This window comes from Lissotriton vulgaris, chromosome 6 (assembly GCF_964263255.1).
Source record: "Lissotriton vulgaris chromosome 6, aLisVul1.2, whole genome shotgun sequence".
NCBI classification, from domain to species: Eukaryota; Metazoa; Chordata; class Amphibia; order Caudata; family Salamandridae; genus Lissotriton; species Lissotriton vulgaris.
In genome coordinates, this window is record NC_141694.1 from 54495970 (window position 1) to 54517358 (window position 21389).

The window sequence follows — 21389 nt, forward strand, 5'->3', positions numbered from 1 at the left end:
GGGTTGTACAGTTATCTGTTAAGTGATGGTTTCAGTTGATTTCTTCAGTACTGCAATGAAAATCAAATGATAACAATATGATATTTGGGTATTTAAATGGAAAAATATACTAGGAGGTAAAGACCATGAGGCTGCCTGGCATGTTGCAGAATTTTTAGAGTAAGATGGAATTTCATAACTTAATAAGCTTTCAGATATTGGATGCAGGCTTAACAATATTGAGAAAGATTTACCAGTAAATACAATCTGACAAGGGGCAAATCTCAATTCTGACCGATTGTGTAATAGCGTGCGTTTTCATTAGTAAGCAATTTAACATATTTTCCTTTTATAAACATCATAAAATGATACTGTGAAGTGCTATTAACATGTAAAATTGTGGTAAATTTAAATTACCTATACTTAATTTATGCGGTAAAGTTCAATAAGAATAACTCAGTCAAAAATAAGAGGCAGAATCCGTGGTATCTGAGGTTTATAAGGGTTTTATTCCTTAAAAAGGAATTGGTTATATGGTTCGAACCAGGTGTCATCGGGTTCCATCACCACAAGGGCTCAGGAAGGGAATCACAATACTTTATTGACAAGACATCATATATATAGTCAATGCATTACATCAGTAATAGATGCAGAAGGCGTAACAGCTGAGAGAAAAGAGATAAGGATGCATGTACGTAATAGAAAAGGCGTAACAGAAGGTGTGCACAAAGGCGTGTACTCGAAACGTCACATAAAGGTGTCACAAGTGGGTGGATCCATAAGAGAATCCTGCAGTGTCAGCAGAAATACATGGCAGAGATGCGCGCGCAGCAGCATGACGTGCAATTGACGTGGAAACTGAAGGGTGAAGGGGACTTGACATTTAGCCTTACATGAGGAGACAGAAGTCTGGGATGTCAGAACAACCTAATCCCAAATCATATCTAATATCTTGTGTTTGAGGAACTGTATTATCTAGAAGGAAAGGTCTCTTGGGCAGAGGCTATTCTATACTGACTGCTAGTGCGTGCATAAGCGTCTACGTGTCTACATGGAGTGTAAGGGGGCATGGACCTACCATGGTAACGGGAGCTATGAATTACTTGCATGGAGGCAGTGAGGCCGGGCCCATTGCTCTGCAGCTGGGAAGGATGTTTACCTAAACTACTAGACAGGAAAGTATTTTAGAGGAGCGGAGCAGATAACTTGAAGGTTGAATACAGTCTTGGCAGGCAAGCAGGCCGAGCCGCGCAGGGAGTAAGACAAAGGTCAGGGATACAGATGCAGGTCCAGGCTGCAGCATCCAGAGACAGAAGGCAGAAAAAGACTCGATGGCAGAAATCAGGGCCTAGCTCGCCCTGGCCAGGGAAAACGTGAAAAGTGCACCATGTAAAGACGTTGGCAAGGCACACTTAGGAACGGAATATCCGACCCATTCATGGTGGGTCTGAAAGAGGACATGTTAACGTTGGACGCAAATGTATTTGCGTCTTCATAACTGGTCGTGGAGGGAACATACATGTACTTGAAGCACATACATGGAGCCGTTGGGGTACACGTTAGGGAACATTTCTGACCATAAAATGTTATATTTCCTCATTCCCTCCTTGTTCCCTACGGACCCTTCATGATATATCAATCCTCATTATTCTATCAATCTGTTCATGTAACATCATTTGCTCTTCTTTCTTCTTACAGTGTTTTGAACGTGGACTTGAATGAGGAATACATGATGTGGCGCACAAGCCGCAAATCGCTGGCCCACATTGTAAACATAGGCAACAACTGAACACTATGAGAAGGGCAATACCTAGGAAGGATAGGACCTTCCATCCCCAAGCTGACAACACGCTCCAGAACCAACCGGACCAAGTCCAGGTGCCTGGATTCTGGTGTATCTGACTTGCAATTTTGTGAAGACGTGTTATGGCTCTATATACTGATGGCGCGTTTTCTGGTTCAGTTTACTATTAAAGACAGCACCTAAGTAGGGAAAGAAACCTTTATTGAAGTCTGTATATTGCTCCCATGCCGTTTCAGTGTAGTCGACAATCGGGAGATCTCTCTGGGGCCTAGTGTGTACTAGATGAGTATTCCTATGATAATCAGGAGGTGCTAGGAAAACAGGTGGCAGAAGGAATGCAATGTAACAGGTGCCATCCCAATCTGGAGGTAAGCGTATATATGCTGTATGACCACAAATGAAATAGGAATGACGGGAAGCTTTAAATGTAGACTGGCCCTTGTCACTAAATTCGATCACAGTAGTACATTTACTATGACCCAGGTGTACTGAACCATTCTTTCTGACACATAATTCACCTTTTACTGGCAATACTGACATAGCCGGCAAGACTGGTTCGGTTTCAGATTCAACGTTCAGGATCATGAGGTTAAGTGTGAAGTTACCTAATCCATATACTTCATTCTCTAGATCAGTTCCTGTCCTTTTTGGAAGACCCTCCTTGTCAGGGAAGCATACTTTATGCAAAACAGTGTTCAGATTTCCCCATATCCAATTGCCCTGGTACACTACGGAATTGGAATCTAAGGAATTAATCAAACTAAACCATGCACCACAGGAACCATTGTGTGTGAACGGGTACGGAAAGAGAGGCAGAACTCCCTTGTATTTCTGATAGGGAGGGAGTCGGCCACATATCCAACAATTTGTAGCGTTGCTGGTCTGATGGGAATGGTGTAACATATTAATGAATGTATTGTTACGCAGCGCAAGTCAGTAAGACAATTCATGCGGAGGTAATTCGCTGAAAGAATGTTCTTCAGTGACATTGAAGGGAGAATGTGCACGCTTGAAAATAGGGTAATAGATATGCAACAGTACACTTGCAGCAATAATCAAAAGACTCAGAAAAAACATAATCAATAGTGTCACAATGCAGTGACTGCGAAGTGATTTACAATATTCATGTTTCTTGAGCTGTTTCTGTCTATCTCTCTCTCTGTTGGGGTCTAGGGGGTACATGTCAGAAACTCGTCTAACCGATTCACCTAGGGAAGGACTTAAACAATTAAAGTGTCTGACTTGCTAGACCTTAGCTTTAATTTATATTCCTGGGAAGAAGTTTTCTCTACCAGGGGGAGTTTTGAATCAGTCTGTGGAGGAGGGCACGGCTGAGAGTTCAAAACTGGCGGCAGTCCATGAAACTTTTTGATGTGACTCGAGTGACCCTTGCGGCCCTCGACTTTTATGGCAGTCCTTGTAGTCAAAAGTACTAATTTCGGCGGTTGCCACCGGGGCTCCAGCGGACTCCTCCTGTCGAAGTTTCTTATGTAAACGAAATCGCCTGAAACCACTTCATGGGGCTTCACCTCGGTGTTGTCGGGAAAGGCTGCAGCAACCTGTGAACGACATGATTGTAGTGCAGACATCAAGGAAGCAAGGTAATCTGTCAACATGTTACAATCAACATCTGTAATTTTTCGAGGCAAAGGCGTCCCCCACATATTTGGTGGCCTACCAAAGACCACCTCGTACGGGGATAGCCCTGTTCTAGAATGTGCGACCATCCTCATATAAAAGAGTGCAACTGGTAGAGCTACTATCCAGTCGACACATTTCTCTCTACAGATCTTGGCAAGACGAATTTTCAGAGTCTGATTATGACGCTCCACGAGACCTGCTGCCTCGGGATGTCGGACACAATGGAATTTCCACTGGTAGCCGAGCAGGAGTGTAACCTGTTTCATAAGCTCGGACGAGAATGGCTGACCGTTATCCGAGTATACGATACGGGGCAAGCCGTACCGTGGGAAGAATTCACGCACCAGCTGCTTGGCAGTGGGCGGAGCAGTGTAATCTGGGACTGGATATGCTTCTGTCCAACGGGAAAGTGCACATACAACTACGAGGACGTATTTGAATCCTCGACAACGTTCCATCTGGATATAATCCATCTGGAGGACTTCAAAAGGGTGATCGGGAGGATGAAATCCACCTAGCTCTACAGGAATGCTTTTACCTGGGTTGAACTGACAACAAATCATGCAAGTACGCACTTTCTGTTTGGCTGCTGCTCGTAAATGTTTATTGAACCAGAGGTTTTGAATACTATCTAACATGGCTTTTTCTCCTAAATGTGCAGGACTATGTACTGTGTTAATGATAACTTGAACCATAGAGTCAGGGAGAAACCATATAGATTTTCCCTTCGTCATCCATCCCTGATCTGTTTGGATCCCTCCTAGTTCAGTCCATTTCTTGATTTCATCTGGTGTAGCATGTGTCTGTATGTCAATTACATCTAGGGCGGGATCCTTAACTGTCATGCAATGTGTCGATGTCTGAACTATTGACTTGATCAGGTCAGTTGTGTGAATCTGAGTCAGAGCTGTATGCTTGGCTGTACGGTCTGCCAGGTCGTTACCCTGGGAAATGGTATCTGTGACTTTCGTATGTGCCTTGCACTTCATGATGGATATGGCTGTAGGCAGATGTATTGCATCTAATAGTGCTTGAATGAGGGGACCGTGTTGAATTTTGGCACCGTGAGAAGTCAAATAACCTCTCTCTCGCCAGAGGACACCGAAGTCGTGTACGACTCCGAATGCATAACGTGAATCCGTATATATGTTAACTCTCTTATTCTTGGCTCGAATACATGCTTGGGTTAGAGCGATGAGCTCTGCTGCTTGAGCTGACAGGGTGTCAATACAACTCGTTTCTATGACTTCAGTTTCTGTCGTGACTGCATAGGCGGCCACTAACTCTCCTGTACTTGTTCTCATACATGAACCATCCACATAAAGTGTCAGGTCTGGATCTGGTAATGGAGTGTCTGTTAAGTCTTGTCTGGGTTTCGTCGTAATAGTAATGATTTCAATACAATCATGTGCTAATGGGTCTGTTTCACTTAATGGCAAAAGTGTAGCGGGATTCAATGTATTACAGCGTCTGATATCTATGTGTGGTTGAAACAATGTCAATTCATAACCTGTCAGTCGTGCTATAGTCAAGTGCTGAGTCTGTGTTCGGTTTAAAAGAACTTCCACGGAATGTGGAACTTGTACTGTCAATTGATGACCTAACACTATGGAATCACTTTGTCTAATTGCTAGAGCTGTCGCTGCTACAGATTTCAAGCACGCAGGCAGAGCCTGGGCTACTGGATCTAATGTGCTAGAAAAGTAAGCACACGGTTTGTGTGAACCTGCTTGTTCCTGAGTGAGTACTGACAATGCAGTACCTTCACGTTCTGTGACGAAAAGTGTAAAAGGCTTACTGTAACATGGTGTCGCTAAAACAGGTGCTTGACATAAGGCTTTCTTTAAGTCGTCAAAAGCTTGTGTATGTTCCTGAGTCCAAGGGAGGACAGTCGAAGACGCTGCCTCCTGAGTTGTCAACTGTATGAGTGGCTTTGCTAGAAATGCGTACTGGGGAATCCATTGTCTGCAGTAGGAAGTGAGGCCAATAAAAGCCCGCACCTCCTTTTGCGTCTTGGGTGGTGACATGTTTACAATTAACTGGATGCGATCAGGTGTGAGCTGTCTCCCCCCTTTGGACAGCAAGTGCCCAAGGTACACAACTTGCTGAACACAGAATTGAAGCTTTGAAGGGGACACCTTGTGCCCTTTGTCAGCCAGAAAATGTAACACCGTCAGTGATGCTTGTTCACATTCAGGTTCGCTTCGGGCGGTGATCAGTAGATCATCAACATACTGAAGCAGGGCAGTATTTTCAGGCATGTGAATACTGTCAAGTTGTCTTTTCAGTGCTTGGCTATAGATGCTGGGGCTTTCTGTGAATCCTTGAGGTGCGCGTGCAAATTTGAAGCTTCGTCCATTTAAACAGAATCCGAAAAGATATTGGCTTTCCGGATCGATTGGGACACTAAAGAAGGCGTTCTTGAGGTCAATTACAGTAAAGAACGTTGCTTCTGAATCAATGGCAGTCAATAGAGACGAAATACATGGAACCACAGGGTATTATGGTACGATGCATTTATTCAATTCGCGTAAATCGATAACTAATCGATACACTGGAGGTGAATTTGGATCAGTACGTTTAAGAATCGGAATGATAGGGGAATTACATACATTTGAGTCGGTTTCAACAACCACTCCTTGGGCAATGAGCTCGTCAATGATTTGCAGTAAAGCCACTACAGCATCTGGGGGTAACTTGTATTGTCGAATTCGTGGTAACACCACTCCTGGCCTGAGTGTGACTCGATATGGTGTAATGTGCATACAACCTACATCAGTGGGGCCTTGTGCCCATAAATGTGCAGGAACATTCTGTAATCTGGGATCAATATCTCTCAACACATAGTGACCCTTAAAGTCACGTAAGAACAATCTTACTCCTTCCGGAGAACAGCAAATTACAGCTCCTAGAGCTTTCAGTGTCTTTATACCTAACAAGTTTTCTGGACATGATTTTGTAAGTAATAAATCTGTAGTACGTGTCAATGGACCAACTGCAAGAGGAAGTGGTTGCGATACTTCATTAACAATAGGCTTTCCTGAAAATCCAAGGGAGACATTCTGTGAGCCTGAGAGGGGTGCCCCTGGAACCTTGTCGTGACTTATAGTTGTCCTGCTTGCCCCTGTATCAATTAAAAACTTTCTGTCTTTCCCTAATACTTGACTATGTACATAAGGACCTTCTTGATCTACAGGAACCTCAATAAGAGGCAAGCCAACTTCCCTCTCTAGGCTGTTTCATGTGTATCGCTGATAATCGGGATAATCATTTTGTGCATACTGGTACATCTGTTGTGTCGTGTTTTGTGTTGCGGTAATGGGCTGTGACTGTGGTACTGCTACGGTCTGTACTGTCTGTTGCGAAGCCTGCATAGGCTGGATATTCTGTGGTACTTGTTGTTGGGCCTGATCTTGTCTCGGTGGACGCGGTCTCTCTTTAGTTTTACCTGTCGAGATATTATGTTTCAAAACTGCACAATCGTTTATATAGTGACCTGGCTGCTTACAGTAGTTGCATGTCCCTTTAACAGGACCTGCTGAATTATTGGACTGTGTCGTACCCTTTTTATTACCGTCAGCTGGAACTGACTGAGCAACTAGCATTTTCATTTTTGTGTCTTTCATACGTCTTTGTTCGTGTTCATGTTCCTCTCTAATTCTATTCTGGTGATACTGTAACATTTGTAACATTTGTGAAGGGGTATTAGCTTGCCAGGTGCTCTCGACTTTCAGTACTCTATTCTTGACCTGGGGCAGGGAATTCTCGACTAATTTGGATACAAAAAGATGTGGATATGACTCGCTACTTGCTTTCAGGCCACTGTTAATACCAAAACATTTTTCAAACCGGGAATAAAAATCACTAGTGTCTTCATCGGGTTTCTGTTTGCAGGCTGAGATTGCATCCCAGTCTTCCTTTTTCGTTGCTAATAAACGTGGCAATACTTGCACTAACAATCCTGGTAATGCTTTAGTTTTGTCCCCAAGCCCTAGGCCTGGAGTTCGAGTGTTTTCTACGTTTTCTAACGCAGCCCACTCTATCTTTTGCTCTCCCACCTCCCATTCTTTTTCTTTGAGTTTCTCGTAAATACCGGCAGGCAATAATACTTTCAATATTTTCATAATGTCGGGATAGGTGTAATCACCCATGAGTAACATGTCTTTTATTTCACGGTGGAAACCTGCTGGATATTTGTCATGGCTGGGCACTAATTTCTTCATTTCCAATAGTTCTATTTTCGTTATAGGTGTGTATACAAACATGCGTCTAAAGGTATTATCTTCATTCCTGACTGGGTGTACTTCTCGTAAAGGATTCTGTCTGTCTATGTAATACGTTTTTCTTTCTATGGGTGGAGCTGGATCAAACTGTGGACACAGGAAGGCATTATATCTGTGCCGATGTTCTAGAATTACTTTAATTAAATCGGTACCTAGGCCTCTCCATTTATTCATGAGTAGTTCTATTAATATATCAGGTAGGGGGCCAGGATCAGAGTGTTGGCTTTTATACAATATAAGGAGGTGTTGTATCATGTACATACCAGCTAGACGCTGTTCACCTGGGGAAAGATTCAAAAACGTTTGTGCTAACGCGTCATCATTATATTTATCAGAACTGTCAGCCCATTGTACTGCTGACCTGGCTAATTCTTGTTCATCCATGGAATCGAGTACATGGTACCCCATTCGTTCTTGAAGTATTCTATCGGTGGCCTGAAATAGGTGTTCAGGGGTCTTTGGATTTGACATGGCTGTTTGAAAAACTCTCTTACTTTCTGGACGTACTGGACGCATTGAATTATTAAAGGGTCTTCCCTTTCCTACATATGCTATCATTTCTCTAGCTGGTAACTGTAATGTTCCTGTTGTCGTCTCTGGATGTTCCTCCTCCTCTGAGGAGTCAATTTTGTCTGAATCTATTTCTCTTTCAGGCTGTCTTCTTTCGTGTATTTGTACTACTGCTTTTCGAATCCTTCGGTACATATTTTCTATACAACTCTGTTTATCATGTTTTCCGTCTGCTATATTCTGGCCCCATTTGTTAAGTGCTTTCATTTCTTCCGGGTCTACGCCGGGCCTATCTCGGTCTCTTATCAAGCAGTTTATGAAGAAACGTAATATCAATTTTTGAGTGTCAACTTTCTGATGTGCCATAGCCTCGCCAATACTTTCAGGACCTACCCCCGTTTGAACAAAAAGATATATTCTGTCTAGATGCTCAATCATTCCTGGTAGTAACATTAAGCAGTTTGCAACTCGTCGTAGACGTACTGATGACAGCATCATTCTGTCGTCTTTACCAGGTACTGGATCATATCTACAGTCTGTGAGAGGTTCTTTAAGCATGTTAGAACTCACTGTTTGAGGTGTACGTTGTTGTGCTAGATCCCTATAAGTCAATCGATGTGTTTGTGGCGGTGTCTGGAAACCTCCTGCCGCACCTCCTGAGGTGCCAGGTAAGAAAGGATTTAGTGGATTCATGCCAGGAAGAATAGGTGCAGGAAGGACTGGGGCTGGTGGAACGGGCGCAGGATGTGAACCGGGAGGAGGAGTTTGTTGTTGCGGAAGTGGGTGCAGATTATCTCGAGGTGGGGTGCCGTCAGCAGGTGGTGTGCGTGGCGGCGCCGTATTGACATATTCGGGGGCTACATCGTCTAAATAAGAGGAAAGGAAAATGTCCTTCGCGGTCTTGTGGTGTACTTTAGTCGGGAGTAATGGAGGTGGCAGATCTTTTGGTACTTCCTGGGTGGCCTTAGGTAAACCCTCGGCCAGGAGAGGATACATACCATTCATAAGAGTGTTTCGTTGTCTGTCTACTTGTTCTGTTTTAACTCGTATACCTTCCTCAACTAATACGTTTTCTCGGGCCTTGTCTGAATCCTCTCTACTTTTCTCTACTTTTCTGAGTGCTTTCTCTGTGCGTCTATGCGATTCTTTACGCCATAATTCAATGGCATCTTTCTGTGACTGTCTGGCTTTCTTTTTCCATAACGCTTCTTCTACTCTCATGATGCACTCGGCATCCCATGTCCCCGTAGCGGGCCATTTCTGATTCTCTTCTAAATCTTTGGTATAGTCCACCCATAAATCGAGATATAATACAGCATCTAAGCCGTGCTTATGGTACATAAAATATCCGGGAGTGTCCCTGGGTGGGATGGGAACAGCTTCCTCGAGTATCCCTTTTCTGGTTTTTATTTGTCTTAGTCTAGAAAACAAAGGCATCTTGAACCTTGCTACTTGATACTTACTTAAACTTGAACACAGTTAATACAATAAACACAGTAATGAAGATCGAACAATCACTCATACCACGACACTGAAAACACACTGAAACATTTTTAAGAACGAATAATTATCATACTGGATATACTGCTAAACAGTACAGATACACCGCTAAAACAGTGCATACCAGGTCTGTGTACCCAAACCCGTCTTGACCGGCACAAATTAATGCGCTCGTCTAGATGCGTCCCCAGCAACGGTACTCACCGGGAAGCACGGAACAGAAGGCCTCAGAAACTCGACACTGGACTGGACCGGACTGGACTGGACTCGACTCGTGACGTAGGTACTTCGGAACTTCGGAACTGGTGGGCCTCTGAATACCTCGGACCTTGCTCTCTCAGCTAGGCTCTGGTCGGGATCCTCCGCACTCCTCACCGCCTCGTCTGGGTGTCGATCGCAGCCTCAGTCACCTCCGTTGGCCTGAGGGAGATACAGGAAATCCTGCGGGTACGCGTAGTTGCCCGTCCGGCTGTGGCAGGGGACCGGGCCTGCAACGCACCGCCGGCGCGTAAGGTGGGGGAGGGGTTCCTATTCGGGCGCCAATTATGTGGTAAATTTAAATTACCTATACTTAATTTATGCGGTAAAGTTCAATAAGAATAACTCAGTCAAAAATAAGAGGCAGAATCCGTGGTATCTGAGGTTTATAAGGGTTTTATTCCTTAAAAAGGAATTGGTTATATGGTTCGAACCAGGTCATCGGGTTCCATCACCACAAGGGCTCAGGAAGGGAATCACAATACTTTATTGACAAGACATCATATATATAGTCAATGCATTACATCAGTAATAGATGCAGAAGGCGTAACAGCTGAGAGAAAAGAGATAAGTATGCATGTACGTAATAGAAAAGGCGTAACAGAAGGTGTGCACAAAGGCGTGTACTCGAAACGTCACATAAAGGTGTCACAAGTGGGTGGATCCATAAGAGAATCCTGCAGTGTCAGCAGAAATACAAGGCAGAGATGCGTGCGCAGCAGCATGACGTGCAATTGACGTGGAAACTGGAGGGTGAAGGGGACTTGACATTTAGCCTTACATGAGGAGACAGAAGTCTGGGATGTCAGAACAACCTAATCCCAAATCATATCTAATATCTTGTGTTTGAGGAACTGTATTATCTAGAAGGAAAGGTCTCTTGGGCAGAGGCTATTCTTTACTGACTGCTAGTGCGTGCATAAGCGTCTACGTGTCTACATGGAGTGTAAGGGGGCATGGACCTACCATGGTAACGGGAGCTATGAATTACTTGCATGGAGGCAGTGAGGCCGGGCCCATTGCTCTGCAGCTGGGAAGGATGTTTACCTAAACTACTAGACAGGAAAGTATTTTCGAGGAGCGGAGCAGATAACTTGAAGGTTGAATACAGTCTTGGCAGGCAAGCAGGCCGAGCCGCGCAGGGAGTAAGACAAAGGTCAGGGATACAGATGCAGGTCCAGGCTGCAGCATCCAGAGACAGAAGGCAGAAAAAGACTCGATGGCAGAAATCAGGGCCTAGCTCGCCCTGGCCAGGGAAAACGTGAAAAGTGCACCATGTAAAGACGTTGGCAAGGCACACTTAGGAACGGAATATCCGACCCATTCATGGTGGGTCTGAAAGAGGACATGTTAACGTTGGACGCAAATGTATTTGCGTCTTCATAACTGGTCGTGGAGGGAACATACATGTACTTGAAGCACATACATGGAGCCGTTGGGGTACACGTTAGGGAACATTTCTGACCATAACATTTTATAGAGTAAACAGATATTGATAATAATGTTCTAGGAATTAGCACCACAGGCCGGTCTCGTGTTGTTATTCAAGGTTTATATCTCCCTGGAGGGTTGTACAGTTATCTGTTAAGTGATGGTTTCAGTTGATTTCTTCAGTACTGCAATGAAAATCAAATGATAACAATATGATATTTGGGTATTTAAATGGAAAAATATACTAGGAGGTAAAGACCATGAGGCTGCCTGGCATGTTGCAGAATTTTTAGAGTAAGATGGAATTTCATAACTTAATAAGCTTTCAGATATTGGATGCAGGCTTAACAATATTGAGAAAGATTTACCAGTAAATACAATCTGACAAGGGGCAAATCTCAATTCTGACCGATTGTGTAATAGCGTGCGTTTTCATTAGTAAGCAATTTAACATATTTTCCTTTTATAAACATCATAAAATGATACTGTGAAGTGCTATTAACATGTAAAATGCATGTAACATGTTCCAAGGCCAGAGATGAAATGGGCGGGGCACTCTGGTTCATATTTCAGAGATCAAAAATGAAGTGGAGATGGCGGCACTCTTAGTAAGAAGTGTTCATAGATGTGGATAGAGTAAACAAAGTTGTTGGTCTTTTAGGGTGCCCGGATGGAACTAGACCACATATTGAGTCACAACAAATGGATCAATAACATTCTCACCCTATGGAGGTACATAGATGATATTTTTCTCATCTGGATCGGGCAACCTGATGAAATTTCGGAATTCCTGAAACACATAAACTCCCTGGATGATCATATAAAGTTCACTCATACCATCAGTCCACACAGTCTACCTTTTTTGGATGTACAGGTTACATTACTGGGCAATAAACTCACAACCAACTTATTTGTCAAAGCTACAGATAGGAATAACGCCTTAATGTTTACCAGTTGTCATCCTACCCCACTCAAAACACATTTGCCGTACTCTCAGCTTCTAAGGGCAAAAAGGATTTGTTCAGAATCAGAAGCCTATGAAAGATCGGAAGAAAAAATACTTCAGAGGTACAGAGACAGGAAATATCCTGAGGTCACACTACAAGCAGCCAAAAATCGTGTGGCCAAAAAAACGCGGTCAGAACTTCTGACTACACACATCAAACTGACCGGTGAACAGAGACCTGTCTTTGTTTCCAAATATTCGATCAGAAGTAAGGCCATCAAGAACATCATCCTTAAGAGTTGGGATATGATCCGTTTTGAACCAGACTTTCAGGGTATTTTTAACACCAGACCACTTTTTGCATACCAGAGGGCTAAAAACATCAAAAACATTCTTGAGACCGAACCTGCTGATCCTTCCACAAACTATTCAGGCACCGTACCGTGTCTTAATTGTGGTCATTGCCACAACATAATTCCAGGTAACATCCTAAACCATCCATCATCAGGGAAAGTCATTAAACTACGAACCAACGCCACTTGTGACTCCAGGAACGTAGTGTATCTACTCAAGTGTCCATGCGGACTGCCCTATGTAGGCAAAACTGAACGAAAGATCAAAGTTCGCTTGACCGAACATAAAAGCACTATCAGAAACAAAACAACCAAAGCACCGTTGGCTGCTCACTTCACCACACATCAGCACAACGTGAGTCAACTGAGGTTCCTTGTATTGGAGGTTGTCCCACTGAGAACAGGCGTTGACAACAAGAAACTACTCCTTCAAAGGGAAACAGTGTGGATCAAGAGACTTGATACCTGCCAACCTAAGGGTCTCAACGACAGATTAGAATATAGTTGTTTCTTATAATTAACCGTTGTCTCAATGTATATACACTTGTGTTTTTTTCCTTGAACCCATACATTCAGTATCCTATTCTTTTGTCGCTTTCCTGTCTAATACTCTACCCCTCATTACTTTATGTTTTACACCCCCACTGCTTAGTAGCTATCATGTTCCCTTTCTGTTATGTAATTTTTATGGTTATCATCTCTTTCCCAATCTTTGGCCCCCTCTTGGTCATTACCCTTCAGGTTGAATTTTCCCCTATCTTCTGGCCTTTGAGGTCACTCACTCACACACTTTTCTGACCATCATGACCTTTTACTAACGTTCCTTTTGACATCCAATACGATTTTATTTTTATGTGCATGGTGTTATCCACAGTGATTACATAGCATGATTGACCATTCCAAGATGGCCGCCATCATAAATGCCAAGGGTTTGTTTACATTTGTATATGCTCACCTATCCGTTGATTTTTGACTTTATTATCATGTTACAGTTTTAGGCCACGGCCAGTATTAGGTCTTGCCCCACATATAAGAATTTACAGCACATTCACCGAGTTCACTAACACTCACGGAAGTCCGTCATTTATTTTTAGTAACACAGCCACCTATTTACTTCCGCGTTTACCATCACGTTTACTAACCCTCGGCAACCCGGCGCTCCGTGTGTTGCTGTCCTGAACTACCGGTAAGCCCACACTTGTTTGTCCGTCACGTTAATGATTGCTCTATATAATGCATGCCGTCACGGTTCACCGTACACGCTAGAGGGTTTCGCCTCTCGATTGTCAATTTCAAATCCAGCATGCACGCAATGTCTCGTTTCAGTTCCATTTTTTTACCATTGACTCAGTCATTTTTCTCTCTCGTTTGAAGTCAGTTTTAAGTTTGTCAGGCACGTTATGGGTGCTCCTGTTTCACTTTTTTTAACCACGGACACGATACTTTCCTCTACCTCCTTCACTTCCCTTCAGTGCTGATTAATGCACGTGTGGTACATTTCCTTATTTTTCATTTTTTTGAATGTCACATACACCTCGTGGTTGCGAGCTCCCCTTCCTGACACCAATTTATTTACTTGCAGATCTTTTGCTATCCCCTGACGAAGGGCTCCGCCCGAAATGCATAGGGATGATGCATTGATCAAAGGATATTGTCCATGAATGCAATTGACGCATTACTTTACTAAAGAGTTACTATGAAGATTTAATATGTAACTTACCAATTAAAAGAACTTTCCAAAAAAGATTACCATCGACTAGACTTGCTTGATTCATATGAAATTTTATTGATGAAATTACAATCCAGGAGTTCTATCTCCGAACGGAGTGCCTTTGGAAACAGTGCAAGCAGTTCTTGCACTCCTTCTCTTTTTCAGTTCATATTTCAGAGAAACATGGACCACCCATGGACAGCAATCCTATGAGATGACATTAGCTAAGTCCCAATCAGTCAATCAGCCGATATGTGAAGTGCTTCTTGTCACACATGAGGGTATCCAGGTGCTGCCAGGGTCCAGTTGGAACTCTGGAAGAGATGGGGATCTCCTTTCATGAAAGGGTAGCTCGTGCTATGTCTTCGCTACTAGGTAGAAGAAGAAGCGACCTCCGCATCTGCTCTGTCGGATGTGGGGAGTGAGGGTTAGAGAAAGGGACGTGGAGCAGAGGTGTCTGGTGGACTGATGGAAGATCAGGCGGTGGTTCAAGTAGGCGGGTCCTTGCGTCAGATAAACTATCAAAAACAAATAAGGTGCTTTCAGCCTTCAATTACATTCTCTCGAGAATGGTTGCTGACATAAGAACGTCTAAGAGGATTAAAAAAGTAATAATGAGCACAGTGTAAAGAAAAATGAGAACGTGGAACAGCAACTTTACTTTGTATAAAGTAAACAATGAAACATGCAATCTGCCTTTTATTCCTCTTTTCGTAAACAAACACTTTTAAGATAAAAAAAAGTTGGTAAACTATAAACACGAAGGTAAACGGGGAAATATGACCAGGGTTGGGGTTTACTCCAGGAAACTGCAAATGTTCACTGTTCTATGATGTGCTGGAGTTTATCCACTTTGTTTACTGGCACAAACACACGGAGAACAGTCTCTACCACAGAGCAGAAGTGGGTACCTTATGTCTCTACACTTTCTGCAGAGAACAGAGCGATGTTTCCACAAAGGTCTGGGACAACCAAAGACTGGAGTTTTACCCAGCTTAAGTGTTTCCAGCAGTTAACACATTTCAATGTTATGAAAAAAAGTCAAGAATCTGAGCAGTGAAGGGTCCGGAAGGCATCTCAAGTGTAATAATGAAAAAGGATCCCCCAAGTTGGGGCTCATTTATATTTCTATTATTTAAGGAATGCAAATGCTTCAGCATCCACATGGGGCAGCTAGCACTATATAAATGGTGCGATCCAATCCAATAAAATACCTTGGGGGCATATTACCAAGCAATAGCGATAATTATCGCTATTGCTTGGTTAGAGACAAAAATGTATCGCCGACCTCCGGCGATTTTTATCGCAGATAAACCTTGGTGTTACCAAGGTTTATCGCAAATGCGATAAAAATCACCCGAAATGCATGAATATCGCTGAAAAGTCAGCGATATTCAGGCATTACCGAGCTAATGCTCTTAGCCATGTTATCCACCTCCCATTGGATAACATGGCTAAGAACTGCTCAGGGCAGGTGTTAGCTTTTGGAGATATTCGCGCTTAGCGCGAATATCTCCAAAAGTTGGTAATAGGAGATAGCGATGTTAGCGACTGTTTCCAGTCGCTAACATCTTGGCACGCCCACTTTGCATGTCATTAGTGATAAATTTCTCTGACATGCAAAGTGGGGCCCAAGATGGTCACTATCTCCTACTAGCTGTTGCTAACTGATGTTAGCGACAGCTAGGTAAAAGGGAGATAATTTTATCTCCGCTTTCTTGGCTTTTAAAGCCAAAAAAGCGGAGATAAACCCCCTTGATAATATGCCCCTTGGTTACTTACCTGTAATCTTCATTACTCTGCCTAGTATTCCTCGTCACAGTCCTGACCAGTGAACAATCAGTGTTCAGGGTACAGAATTCACTCTTGTAAGTTGCATAAAAGAACTCCCCCGCCCCCAATATGGAGTCTACAGAAAGTTCCCGTCACATATCCCATAGTTTAGTTGAATATGTATCACATCCTGCAATATGAAGTTAAATATGATATGCAACATTTTTTCCCTCCACCTCCTATGACAGGGAGGGATAAAAGTGGGACTGTGACGTAGAAAGACTATGACTTGGAGTCGTGAAGATGACTCAAAAGTAACCGAGTCATTACCTTCCTCCTTCATCTTCCTCGTCACAGTCCTGACCAGTGAGCATATATCAAAGCTACTGGGGGAAAAATGACAACACTAAAATGGCCGCTGCTACGCGGGATTTTCCATTGCGCATGCGTCTGTCACACTCACGTGACATGACGTACTCTTTGCTTTGGTGGGAAACGTTTGCTTCTGCGCACTAGAACTAAGATGGCCACTCTGTGTCCTAACGTGCAAGAAGCTTGCACCGCTGCTTTTGCCAAGCTGTTTGTTCTGCCTAATACTTAATGCAATAGTTAGAATAAAGTAATGGGAATAGAGTAGAGATAAGTGATATACAGTGCATTCATTTATTCTTTGTTCTAAAACTGTTTCTTTTCTACTTTGCTATTTAGCTCGTGTTTGGGCCTGAGATGTATATGTAACTCCATTTTGAAACCCACACCGCACATGCGCACCAGAAACCAGAAAAGCTCAAGTCATGGCATTGAATGAATGCTAAGGACAGTCTCAACAGAGATGCACCTGGAAAGCTCACCTTTCGCCCTCACTAGAGGAAGCCCAACTGTACAAATGTTATAACAATGTATTTACTATTAGAACATTCATTGATGGGTGGAATAAAAGTGCATGGGAAAATAAAACCATGGGCGGGAACGCTAATTTGAATGTTCCAAAAGAAAAGTTTCATTTTAGTATGGTGTGATGACCTCTCCTCATCCTTTGTCCAATCAAAATTGGGGATCCTTACACTTGCAACATTGGGGGGGTGGTACACTGCCCTGGAAAATAGTATAACTAGAGTAGGCTCAGCTAGTTAATTTGTCCGACTTGTCTGAATAGCTGACCTGTCACTGTCCAAACGCACTCAATAGGCGATTGAGAGCAGAGGTGCTGGCGGAGCACTCTGTCAGAAGGTTCGATAACCCAATCGGGGTTCTGGGAAGGAGATACGATAACCTAATCGGGGTTTGGCTGTATTCTGCGGAGAAGGGGTGACGCAGAAGTTGCACTTTCGCTGTGGGTGCCGGTCTTAGCCTTAGGTGGTTCTGTCCTGATCCAATTTGGTTTGCACCTGTCCCGAAGTCTGGTCTACACTTGTTCTATCCTGCTGGCACCTGCAATCTTGGGGTTCTGTCCTTTAACTCAGCCCTTGGCCAGGGTTGGTCTTCACACCATTCTAGGTATTTATAAATAAGTGTGAGTATGTCATTGTATTGTTTCCTTTCCTTTTCCCTTCCTATCGTCAAATGCTTAATGACGGATTTTTCAAATCTTTGCATATTCTTTTTTTAATTGCTATCTTCCTAATCGAAATATTTTTGGTTTCAAACGCCTGGATTATGATATTTACGAGTTTTTTAATAGATAAAGAATTAAAATCTTTCCAGAGTTTGTGGTTATTAAATGAGTGCAAATGTTTATTTTTTACCTATTATGCTAACACCCTTGATCCCTTAGGACTTTAGGTACCCGTGACTAGGATTGGTAAGTCAATGGTATAGGTCCTGAAAGGTTAAACAAAATTGATTAAGCGTAGGTTTACCTGTTCAAAGTGTGTATCTTGATTTATGGGCCCAGGTGAGTATGGTAAACGGCAGATGAGCCCGCGCTCTATCAGTTCTTTTGGTAGCAGAGGTAAGGTTAGGGTTTAGTTAAGATAGGTAGTTAGTCAAAGTTTGATTATTGATTGTATTGATGAATATTGATGTTATTGATTTTATGTATTAACCAAAATTGTTTGTACCCGTTTTATGTTTTGTCTGGAATCCCCGGGGGCAGAATATGCAGGTGGGAAATGGAAGCCACTCTGTAGTGAGGTCACTTGTCTGTAGGAAGTAAGTGCATGGTTAGGTAGAACCGGAAGCACTTTTTTGGGACTACTTTCTGTATAAATGTGTGAATAATTGATAGTAAAGAGTTCGCTGGCAAAACTTTAGTGTGATATCACCTAGAAAGGGTCACACTGGAGAAGTAGCAGGTTCTTCTGAGCTTGATTGACAGCAAAGGGGTACGCTGGTAAAACTTTGGCCTTATATCACCTAGAAAGGGTAAGCCTGAAGGAGTAGCAGGTCCTCCAATACTTGCATGAAGGGTAGCAGAAGGGATCTACTCTCAGTGTATGAAGAGTAAGCAGAAGGGATTTACTCGCAGTGAGTGAAAATCATCTTTTCTTTGAATTTTAGGCACTCAGGCACAGTGGTGAATGTATTTACGTTGTTAATTAAATAAAAAGTACATTTGAAAGTGAAAAGAAATAAGTTTCGTATTACCTTGCAAAGGAGGGAGTCAGTTGCAGAGCTGCGCTGACGGCACGTAGAGCCGCGCTGGTATTGGCTGAGACAGCTGGTGTGTAGCTGAGATAATAATTGTAAAGGAGGGGTGAGTTCAGGAGCGTGAGAACTTGTCTCACGGGAAAAGCCGCTCAACCATTGGTTGAGTATATTTGAATTCTAAACCTTGATTGGTCATTGAAAAATAAGAGACGCACTGGTATTGGAAGCATTTCTTGTAAACAAACTGAGTGCCATTACAAAGGGTTTTTTGATTCGAAGTATATGTGGCATATAGGTCCAATTGTAGGAAATAGACCTGATAGAAAGAATCTAGGGTTTGCACAAGAACAGTACATAAGAGGAAGACCTTGTATCATTTACGGAGAGAAAAGAAATATTTAATTCATTAAAAGAGTTAAGAATTTTTTCAAAAAAAGATAAAGCGATTAAAACAAGAGAAGGTATTATCATTATCCCACCAAATACTCCTGCATCATACATGATGGTTGAAAGGGGCTATCACGCTTGTGTGTGGTTAGAAAATTGGATGGAGTACACTAAAGATGACGTGTTTTAGCATTTCCAGAAAATGGTACCTTTAATGGCAGAAATTTGTACAATTTAAGAACTTGCATGAACGAATTAGATCCCAGACCTAGATTAATGCAATATGAGGAATGGGAAACTGAGGCTTTTGAACGAGACAGACCCAGAAGTAACAGGAATTGGAGTAAGTTTTACCCCCGATTTCCAAAAGAGACAAAAGATAAGCAATTGAAACAATGGAGAGAGTCCATGTTAGTGGAGGGATTGTACCCCGTATTGACTTTAGAAACTGAGAATAAAAAGTTAACTGTAGAAGACTTACCAGAAGAATTACAGCATACGGTAAATCCTAATGTGTGGGATTTTACAGGAAAAGATATAGGATTAATGGCAAATGTTGATCCAATAAAAGTAACAGTAAAAGAAGGAGCAGTTTACCCAAATATTCGACAGTATAAAATGAGCCCAGAAATAAAAGCAGGTGTTGCAGCCGAAATAAAACGATTGATTGAAACAAGCTTTTTACAAGAAATAATGAGCAGTCCATCTAATTCGCCCACAATTGGCATAAAGAAACCGAGCTGAAAGTACAGGGTCGTACAAGACCTCCGCAAAATTAATAAGATTGTTGTCCCATGCTGTCCAGTTGTGCCAAATCCTGCAGTAATTCTGTATCAGATACCGTGGGAAGCTGGATGGTTTACCGTAATAGATTTATTTCACGCATTTTTCTCGATTCCATTACACCCGGATAGCAAATTTCTTTTTTCTTTTGAATTCGACAGTCATGTATACGTCTGGACCCGCGTTCCTCAGGGGTATACAGAGAGTCCATCGATCTTTAATCATATATTGAAAAAGTGCCTTGAATCTCTGGTACTGCCCGGACAGTCAGTCCTGGTACAGTATATAGACAAACTATTGGTGGCGTCTAAAACTCGAAATGACTGTGTTGTTGATACCATTGCTTTACTGAATCATTTGGGTGAAGGAGGACATGAAGTGTCACTTGAAAAGCTGCAGTTTTGCACCACATCAGTGAAATATCCGGGGCACCAGATAGAAAGAGGTGTCAGAAGGGTTACCTCAGTAAGGATCAGAATAATAAAAAATATGAATCTACCTCAAACTCAGAAAGAGATCAGAATGTTTCTTGGAGTTGGAGGTTACTGCAGGCAGTGGATTGTGGGATTTGCAGTCCTAGCAAAACCATTGATACAAATGACAAAGAAGAGAGCAAAGGACCCAGTAGAATGGGATGACGAAAGAATGACTGCTTTCTTGAAATTACGAGAATGTCCGTGTTCAGCTCCAGCATCAGGGATGCCTGACGATTCAAAAGATTTTGCACTATTCTGTGATACAAGAGATAATTGTGCACTATCAGTCCTGACCCAAACTCACGGTCTAATGAGATGTCCTGTGGCATATTTTTCTTCCACACTGGATCCAGTGGCATCTGCGCTGCCAGGATGTCTGAAAGCAGTAGCTGCAACTTGCATGAGCTTTGAGCAAAGGGAATCCATTATTATGGAACATCCAGTGACAGTGTATGTTCCACATGCAATTGTGATTTTGTTAACAAGAACCAAAACTCAGTACTTAACTCCTAGTCGGCTGACTAAGTATGAGCGAATCATCGTAGGTGCAGGGAATGTAACCATTGCCAGGTGTAATATTTTAAACCCAGCAACCCTGCTACCGGATTCACATTTTGCAGAAGTAAAGGGAGAGGTCGAACATGATTGTATTGACCTGACTGAATACAGTACTAAACCACGTCCTGACATAAGAGAAGAACCATTGATACATTCAGAATATGAGCTATTTGTTTATGGCTCATGCATGAGACATGATGAAGGAGGTTTGAGTGCTGCCTATGCCATGTGCACATTAAGAGGTCCAATTGAAGCATCCTATTTACCTGGAGTCAAGTCTGCACAAGTAGCCGAATTGGTTGCATTAACAAAAGCTTGCAAATTTGGGAAAAATTGGAAAGTAACCATTTACACTGATAGCCAGTATGGTTACTGGGTTGTGCACGACTTTGGCCAACTCTGGATGC